General features: G+C 40.0%; 1 long non-coding RNA gene across 1 annotated transcript in view; it reads left to right on the top strand.

Moving 5' to 3' along the window:
• Nucleotides 1-5,957: 5,957 nt before the first annotated feature.
• LOC141370268 (uncharacterized) overlaps nt 5,958-8,708 on the top strand; it is an 81,671-nt gene continuing 78,920 nt past the window's right edge. Inside the window, exons 1-2 of the long non-coding RNA XR_012374168.1 lie at nt 5,958-6,073; nt 7,263-7,306. This is a non-coding gene — a long non-coding RNA (uncharacterized lncRNA). The remainder of the gene's footprint in view (nt 6,074-7,262; nt 7,307-8,708) is intronic.

The raw sequence follows: 8,708 nt of genomic DNA on the forward strand, positions 1-8,708 counted from the left end.
TTTAAGATTTTTATTTCAGAGAGAGTGAGAGCGGGGTGGGAGCAGGGGTAGTCTGCAGAGGAGGAAGAGGAGGAGGAATAGGGGAGGAGGAGGGAGGAAGGGGGAGGGGGAGGGCAGACAGACCCACGCACTTCCCGATGAGCAGGGAGCTGACTTGGGGCTCTGTCCCAGGACCCAGGGATCAGGACCTGAGTTGAAGGCAGACGCTTAACTGACTGAGTCACCCAGGTGCCCCATCATATACATACTTCTCAACTTGTAAGTTGAGTTACCAGTTAGAGCCTGTGCCGCAAACAGATGGCAAATTCGAAGGGGTTCAGAAAAAGTTTAGTAAAGGGAGAATGTGAAATGACATCAATAGGCTTCAGGCAACTGACAGAGTGTGAGGGAGTGAGCCAAAGCAGGACCTGCAGGGACAAAATGAGGTGGAAGTTATGAGAAGGTGGGGAGAGTTATAGCCATGGGAAAGGGTCCATGTGATAGGAGTTGCCACCTTGGGGAGAACATGGCCACGGCCAAACACCACCAGGGAGGGGGTAAATTCTCTGATCTCTCCCTTCTCCTGCCCTCCATCTCCTGCCACTGCCAATCATTGGTAGACCAATATGAAAGCCAGACAGCAAGGGAGCCCACGTGGTACCATCAGTAGAGGTCAGCTTGCTGGGGGCAAACAGCCTGGTAGAGAAGGGTGGAGAGTATGTCTGGAAGGGTAGACGGGATATGTGCCACACTTGATTTCCTGTTTTGTCTTCTTTTTTCTACTCCTGACTTCTGATAGGGACATGTTACTTTACCCTTGCTTGTACTACTTAGACACTGGTTTCTTCTTGCTTTTTGTGATCTTTAATAGATAGGAATGGGTGTTTGTTTTAAAGGCACTAAGGACTTGTCAAAAGCTTCTCACCTTTTATTTCCCTTTGTTTTTCCTCCTTCATCTTAAGCTGTGGATTGTTAGAAGAACTTAAAGGGAAGAAAGTCAGAAGGCAAAAAAGACAGATGCTTAGACTAGGAGACTTCCCCTTAGGTCTGTGCACAAGAAGCTGATACTACACATGATTAAGAGTTTGGCTATTAAATATGATAAAGAATTTAGCTTGAGGAGCTCTGTATTTTTAGTAGTTTTTTCCCTTAAAGCCACCGCTAAATATTTCACTGTGGTAGACTCTCCTGCCTGCCTAGTAACATTATTGCCATATTTTCCCCTTGGTAACAGACTCCCTTTTGTTTCAGTATTTGTAGCCAAGGGTTTTTGGAAAGGCTGGTCCTTCACAGCACCAGAGGTGAATTTTGATGAGTCTAAGAAGCTAATTGAAGTGTAGCAGGATGCTAAGTACTGTATTTTCATGAGTTTCATAATTGTAAGTGGAGTTCCCAAACTGAGGACAAAAGGTGTTCAGGGATCGTATACTCGAAAGACAGGTTGTAGATCATCCATGGAGAATTTCAAATGATTGATATTCAAAACAAATCTGGTAACTCTGAGTCCATTACCCATATCAGGAATATTTAAGAAGTAAGGATACACACAGAGGGATTTTACTGGAGCATGTATTAGTCTTTTAGGGCTATCATAACAATATATTACAGACTAGGTGACTTAAACAACAAGAATTTATATTCTCACAGTTCTGGAGGCTGCAAGTCCAAGATAAAGGTGCTGGAAGGGCTGTTTTTGCCAAAGCCACCCTTCCTGGCTTGTAGATGGCTGCCTTCTTGCTGAATCTTCACATGGCCTTTCCTCTCTGTGCAGGTGGACGGTGAAAGACACGCTCTGGTGTCTCTTCCTCTTCTTATAAGAAGACCAGTCTTCCTGGATTATGGTCCCACCTTTATGACCTCACTTAACCTTAATTACCATTCCAAAGGCCCCGTCACCAAATACCATCAAATTGGGCGTCAGGGCCTCAAAATATGAATTTTAGGGCACACAATTCAGTCCATAATAGAGAGGGTTCCTAGAATTGTACCTCTGCTCACCTCAAACTGAGTGAATAGAGACCTTGAACAAACTACTTACAGAATGTTGGGGGTGTTTTCCAGGAGGAGAAATGGAGGTACAGAAGTCACAGACATAGCTAAGTGATCAAGATAGAGTATAGGAAGACAGTTCCTGTGAGAACCTGATAAGGTACCCTGTGATTTGGGAAGCCAGGGACATCAAGTGAGTCCCATTGGAGCTATCCAATAAATTGAGTAGAAAGTTTTCATTGGATACAAATCATTTCCCAGTGAATCAGTCTGTCTGTCTGTCTGTCTATCTCTCTATCTAACTTTACCTTACTTTGGTGACATCACTGACTATTAGTATGGAGAGACCCTGGCACTCACGTCCATAAGTATGCCTGATTTAGTTCCGGGTAAGCCTTTCAGAGACAGAATCTAATACAGAAGACAGGAAAATTCTGATACCCCTATGTACACAGAAACTTAAAACTCTGCAGTTGCTGGAGGAGAGGTGGGTGGAGGATGGGATAACTGAATGATGGGCATTAAGGAGGGCACATGATGTAATGAGCACTGGGTGTTGTATGCAACTGATGAATAACTGAATTCTACATCTGAAACTAGTGATGCACTCTATGTTGATTAACTGAATTTGAGTAAAATAAGATATTAAAAAACACAAAAAAAGTTTGCCAGTCAATATCAATGATGACTAAAAAATTGTAACATAAGAAAACCAGAAGTTTATTATCTGTATTGAATCTCCCCCCAAATGTTTGAAAGACAAAGTTGATTCACAAGAGAAGAAATATAAAAAGCCAATAAAGATGTGAAAATATGTTTAAACTTGGCAGTGAGCACTCTTCTACACTGCTGGTGGGAGTACAAATTGGTAAAACCAATTTAGGAATAGGTTATCAAAGTATGTACCCTTTGATCCAGTATCTCCAATTTTGCCCAACACAAATGATCAGAGAGCATGCAGAGAAATTAATGAGTGTTCACCATTGTGTTGTTTGTATTGATGAAAATATGGAAAAAAACTTATATTTCCACAAAATATTTTTATAGTAAAATATTATGCAGCTATCAATCATATTTTAATGAACTGGAGATACTCTTGTTAAACCTTTACTTAAACTAAAGTTAAAGTTAAACTAAAAGTTTAACAAGACTAACTAAAGGTTGCCCCAACTAAACCCCAACTAAAAGGTTGTTAAAAAATATAGAAAAGGCACCACTCATAAAAGAAAAAAGTAGTAAACAGGACTTCATCAAAATTGAAACATTAGTCTCATTATCATTAAACCAAAAATTATTAGTAAAATAAAAAAGCAAGCCACAGACTGGGAGAAATTAACCACAATACATATATCTGACAATTGCTACAACTCAACAAGGAAAAGAACACCAACTCAATAAAAAAATGTACAAAAGACTTAGATACTTGGATCTTAAGGAAGATATAGGAATGGCCAACACACATCTGAAAAGGGGCTCTACTTCAGTAGTCATCAAGAAAATGTAAGTTAGAACTACAAGAAGATACTACCATACACCCACTGGAGTGGTTAAAATTAAAATGACTGATAATGCCAAATATTGTCAAAGATATGAAAGTACTGGAACTCTCATGCACTGCTGGTAGGAGTGTGAAACTGTATGACTATTTTGGAAAACTGTTTGGCAGTTGCTTATAAAGTTAAATATATACTTCCCCTATGACCCAGCAATTCCGTTCCTAAGAATTACCCAAGAGAAACAAAATCATCTGTCTACAAAAAGACTTGTACAAGAATATACTTAGAAGCTTTATTCATAATACCAAAAACTGGAAGCAAAGGAAGTGTTCACCAACAGGAAAATGGATAAACAAATTGTGCTATATCTTCACAAAAGAGACTATTATTCAGCAGTTAAAGGAAATGAACTACTGATAAAAGCAGTACACTGGATGAACTTCAAAACTATTAGGTTGCACAAAAGAAGTCAGACACATAAAGGATATAAGTATGATTCCAAATATGTGAATTTCAAGGACAGGGAAAACAAATCTATGGTCACAGAAATCAGAATAATGATTGTCTATGTGTGGGAAGGGCAATAGCCTGGAATAGGGCATGAGGAAACTTCTTAGCATTGATACACTCATTCTCCTGTTTGAAGCGGAAGTTATATGGGCTTACAAGAATATCAGAATCCATCAAGGTGTACACTGAAAATAAATACAATTCATTGATTGTCAATTATAATTCAATTTTTAAAAAAGGACTCATACAAGTACAGCCTGGGTAGGCCAATCCACAGGGCAAGAAGTACTCGTTTTTTCCTTTAGCTGAGATCCCACAGGAAGAGACCACTCACTAGTTGACTCTGTGGGTGTTTCTCTGCAGGGGAGACAGACGCCTAGACCGATGATTCTTGTGCCCCAGTGATCATCTCATCCACCCTGTTCCTGCTGCACTGACTATATGCTCACCGAGACTGTTTCCCCATATAGATTTTCTGCTGGAGAGGGTAGGTGTAGATTTCTAGCTACAGGCTGACTAATGTGTATTTTGCTTAGTTCTGCTTACTATTTGTCGGCATGAATGGCTCCTCCTTAGGAAAATTACTTTCAGTTGACCTTTTATCCTGATTCTGCAGTATCCCTAGCACAGATACCTACCTACCGAGGCCCCACCTGGACGTCCATAGGCCTCTTCTTAAAAAATCAGTCCTCCATCTGCTTGACAGCTTTGTGAAGAAGTGCTTTGATTGCGGTGTATACACACCTTCTCAGATCTCTAATCTCTTTGAGAGGTTTAGGCTTGTTATAAGCCAGAATCAGGTCCGTCCCAGTTGTGCTGCTGATTTTAAATTCAGGTAGGATCCAGAGCAGGATGGGGGTGTGAGGTGGAGAAGCCTGCTTTCCAATTTGAGATCTATCATAGTTTTGACATTAAATGCCTTTTCCGTCATAGTGAGTTAAAGGCCTAATACTTCTGTTGTTCACTGACATCTTGCTATAATTGGTGCCCACTGCATTCAGGGAAATGAAGGAGATGGGGACACTGTTTTGGTTGGGGGAATGAGAAGAGGGGAAGTAATAACATAAAAACTACTTGAAAGAGGCAGAGGGGTACTCTTTTCCATTTATTTCCCAAACTGTAATTTAAAAAAAAAATTGCCTTAAGAAGAATCAAAAGAAAAGTTAGTCTATTATTGCTCTCAGATAAACTGGTAATTTACCATTAAATGAACAGAAAATAAGAACAGTATGAACATCAATAAAAGCTAGGTTTGGGAAAAATTGTTTGTGCAGAAAGAAAATTCTGTAATTTATATCCCAAACTCAACTCAACAGATTCATAGCATGATGTAATCCTTGTCTATTACATACGCTTCCATGCAAATGAACTTAGGAGATCTCTTTCTTGTCCTTTAAAGGGAAATGTGCAGCTCAGACACTATTTTATTCTTAGAGTTAACAGACTGTATATAAAAAGAGCATAAAATATTTACAGATATACAATATGCAATTCTACCTATAGGTACAGAGGAGAAAGAGCATTCAATATTATTTTAAAGATGTTCTTTGGGAGATCTTTTAAAAATGACAGAAGCTGCTCCAAGTTGAAAAGATACTTTGATTTTACAATAAATATACACACACATATATATATAAGTTTGGATTATAAAAAAGTTCTTTCCACATTTCATGGATAATTTAGACACTCGGTGACTATGACTATAAAAAACATTGTAAACTCCCCACCCATAACACAATAAAATTAAAAAAAAAAACATTGTAAACTCAATATCCAGAGATAAACATGGCTAATATTTCAGTGACTTATCCTTGCTTATTTTTTCAGTCTAGAAATCCTTCTCCATTTAACATTATAGGAAGGCATTGTCAAAGGTCCTAAATACCATTCAAAAACATCGCTTTCAAGGACTACGCAGGGTCTCGCGATGACGTCATCAGGGTTGCGACATCGGCGGCTCCCTGACGTCAGGTCCCCCGGGAAGACCAAGGAGCAGCCATGTCAAACAAGGAGGCATTACTGTGAGGCTCCCAGCACCAGGGGCGTGGTCGAAGCACCCCCACACCTCCACCCCTGAGACAAAGGACCACGTGGGAAAGGTAAGAGGAGCGGCCACACGCCTACCGCGTGGTCCTTCCCAGGGCACAGGCCGATGCAGCGCCACAGCCCGGCCCAGGGTTTTGATTTTGTTTCTCCAATGTCAGCAGAGAGCTGGAGGTGAACGTCCGGCTCCCCCAGCGTTGAGGGATGCCCCCCAGGAGGCTCACTGGGAGTATCCCCTCCTGAAGGTCCCTGGGGGAACCTGTGGGGCTCTACCCCACAGAGAAGGGGGTGGTCTTACGACACCCAGCCCTCAGGTCGGGGTGGACCGCATTCCTGCTTGCGGTGACGCCACTGAGCAGAGATCCCAGCCCAAAATGATGACCACAGTAAGGTTAGATAACAGTCCTTTACCTCAGCTGGTCACCATTTTTAAAAAAGATTTATTTATTTATTTGAGAGAGAGAAAGTGTGGGGTGTGGGAGGGAGAGGGAGAAGCTCAAGCAAACCCCCCCCCCCGCACGAGCGGGGAGCCTGACATGGGGCTCGACCCTGAGATCATGACCTGAGCTGCAAACTAGAGGGGGACACTTAACGACTGAGCCACCCAGTCGCCCCTGGTTACAATGGTTTTGTGCTTGTAGTGAGAACTTCTAAGATTTCTCTCTTAGCAATTGTAATAACTCGTTTCTTTCATTTTATTCTCTTGTTTTAAACATTTAAGAAAAATTTCACTAATATGCTGTTTTTATGTTAGCCAGTTTTACATTTTCTCCTTTCATGCCGTTTTAAATTTTTCGCTAAATGTTTCCATTTATGTGCAGTTTAACATGATTTCAGATATAGGTATATTTTTTTGTAAGGACTAATACAGTTTCGTGGACACAATGACTTCTTGAAACTTGTTGAAAACTCAAAATATTTTAAAAATACATTATCTACACTAATTTACGGGTTCCTTGAATTTGTTAGCCAGGAAATCATTAGTTTTGATTCTGCACTGTGATCTCTCATTTGAACTTCATCATATACTCATGATTTTTAAAAAAATTTATGGGGCACCTGGGTGGCTCAGTCGGTTAAGCGTCTGCCTTCGGCTCAGGTCATGATCCCAGGGTCCTGGGATCGAGTCCCACCTCAGACTCCCAGCTCAGCAGGGAGTCTGCTTCTCCCTCTGCCCCTTGTGATGGCTCTCTCTCTCTCTCAAATAAATAAACATTTAAAAAAATTATATATTTATCTTTACAGAACGAAGTCTGCATTTGTCCACACTGGCAGATGAAGTGAGTTTGGTAAGTAATCCATGTCCATTTCTGAACACTTTATGCCTACACGAAAATGAAGGTGAAGTTTCACATTGTTAATCTTCTGGATCAGAAATCCAGAACCTCAGAAGCCAGAGGTTTATGTGTGACGGTGGGATGCAGGGAAATAAGACATGGGGGTCAAAGTGCTCAGGTATGGTTGTATAGACAGCCTTTTCTCTGTCTGGAAGAGTTTCTCTGCATGTTTTCTTTGGCAGCCAGCAGTTAGGAACATGTTGTCAGTTGTATGACGAGAGATTATGTGGCTCAGATGCCCCTCAGTTTACCCTCTGGCCAAGAAGTTCTTCCACAGCTTTCGATAAGCTCTGGTTGCCTTTTTCATTTCAACTGCTTCAGCAGTTGAAAATGTTTAGTTCAGTTCAAGTGCTTCACCTTATAACCTAGGGTCTTGTGCATTCACCCCCTTGTCTTATTCATCTTCTTTCAACAGGTCGTTAGAAGGGATATGATGTAGTCCTTTGTCCATTGTCCCATCTGTGATATATTTAGTAGAAAGTATAGTTGAAAGTCCAGACATTTTTGATACGTACATGATATCCTTCCCTAATTTTCATTATTTATGCTTTATTTTCCTATTCTGTTGCTCACTTTGTGGAATAAGAGGGCTGGAAGATGTCATATTCTTTGTCTTAATCACATTAGGGATCATAAACATTCAGTCCTTTGCAGATTACATCTGCTTAAACTGGAAAATCTAAAACAACAGGAGCAAAAACCAAACCAAACCAAACCAAAACCAAAACCAAAAACCCAGTCATTTTTGAGCTATATCAGAATATTTTTAGCTGTTAGTTTCCTAAATGTCTAAAATAATGTAAATTTAGAAGTAGTTTTAAGTGAGAGAATTTATAGTCATATTTACCTTATATATGTGACTATCCTTGATTCAGGTAAGGATTTTTTTGATTTTTGAATTAATTTCTATGAAAAATCTTTCAAAGTCGTCAACATTATGTAATAGTTAGTTATAGGTTTAACAAATTTACTTTATTGAAAATAATACGACAGTGTGAAGTTGAGAATGTTCAGTCACAGCGCATCTAAGGATAAATCCATTTTCCTTCCTGATCAGTATGATGGGAGCATTTCTAACTTAAAGTGTTATAGCTGAGTGGTCATGGAAAATATACACATGGGATCCTGGATTTGTTAGCTGAGAAATACAAAGTTCCTCAGTGTTTTAAACCAATAAGGCAGCTATTCTTTAAATAAGCTATTTTGAATGTGTGGAGTGTGTGTCAGAGTTTCTGGGTATTTGTGAGTGGTATGTCATTGAACTAATTGCTCAAACTCTTGTCATAAAGATAAGAGTTTTGTCTGAAGATCAGGGAGGGGGGGCATATACTTTTCCTTGTTTTTTTTTTTTTTT

This window comes from Callorhinus ursinus, unplaced genomic scaffold, assembly GCF_003265705.2.
Source record: "Callorhinus ursinus isolate GAN/ISIS: 27379988/994484 unplaced genomic scaffold, GSC_fseal_2.0 scaffold30, whole genome shotgun sequence".
NCBI lineage: Eukaryota > Metazoa > Chordata > Mammalia > Carnivora > Otariidae > Callorhinus > Callorhinus ursinus.